Source organism: Protopterus annectens, chromosome 5.part0 (assembly GCF_019279795.1).
Source record: "Protopterus annectens isolate FY-2018-M chromosome 5.part0, PAN1.0, whole genome shotgun sequence".
In the NCBI taxonomy this organism is placed as follows: Eukaryota; Metazoa; Chordata; order Ceratodontiformes; family Protopteridae; genus Protopterus; species Protopterus annectens.
Window position 1 is genome coordinate 1243863098 of NC_056735.1, and position 938 is coordinate 1243864035.

Here is a 938-nt window from a genome sequence, read left to right on the forward strand (position 1 = left end):
CTGAATTCCTCCTCCTCCTGAACATTATACTGCATGTATTGTTCCCACTATTTCCACTTATTTCTATGCAATTTGCTCCTTCTCTTTTTTAAAGATCCCCTTCCAGTTCTTTTTTCTGTTTCAGTACTTCAAGTATGAGTAGAGCTTTTGAGACAGTCCTCCATAATCTGTTAAGCAAACTGAATAGGTTCATAGGTTAGTACTAGGCTAACTGCCCTTGCGAGCAATTTTAAGCCTAGCCAATTATCCCTTGTGAGACTCAAAACCAGCACCTTGTGTTTGTAAGGCAAACACCTTAACCATTAGGCCACCCTCCCAACCCCACTTGCATTGGCTGGGAATTGAACCTGGGTCAACTGCTTGGAAGGCAGCTATGCTCACCACTATACCACCAATGCTACTGTAAAATGAACTTTGGAGAGAACACTTAGTTGAATCAAAAATTACTCCACAGAGTAAATATGTAACCACACACAAATTGGTTCAGCAATATCCATATTTATGAGGACATGATAGGAGTATGGATTAAAAGTGATTCTGATGTGGCAGCTAAGGATATGTGAAAAGATACTAAACAAAAGATAATACAAAAACTAAGAAAATGGAAGCTCTGTTATGTGGTTATTGGTAGTAAGATGCAAGCAGTTAAAATGTTTTAATCCCTTGAATGTTATGCATAGGTCAGGCATATTTTTATCAACCAGAGGAGAAGTACTGGATAGCAATTAATAAAGATCTGAAGTAGTTTATCTGGGAGGGGAAGACTGCAAGAGTCAAGTGGAATAAGTTTAGTCTTCTAGTAGAACAGGGCAGATTGGGATTACTCGGTTTGAAGAGGTGTTTCAGAGCAATACAGTTAAGACACCTATACATAGCACAAGGCACAAGCAGAAAGCTATAATTCAAAGTAGAAAGAGATTATGATGAAATGGGGGAAG

At 38.6% G+C, this 938-nt stretch overlaps 1 non-coding gene across 1 annotated transcript; it reads right to left on the minus strand.

Moving 5' to 3' along the window:
• Positions 1–326: 326 nt before the first annotated feature.
• Positions 327–398, minus strand: TRNAG-UCC. Its single transcript has one exon. It is a non-coding gene; the product is annotated as a tRNA-Gly (tRNA).
• Positions 399–938: the final 540 nt, after the last annotated feature.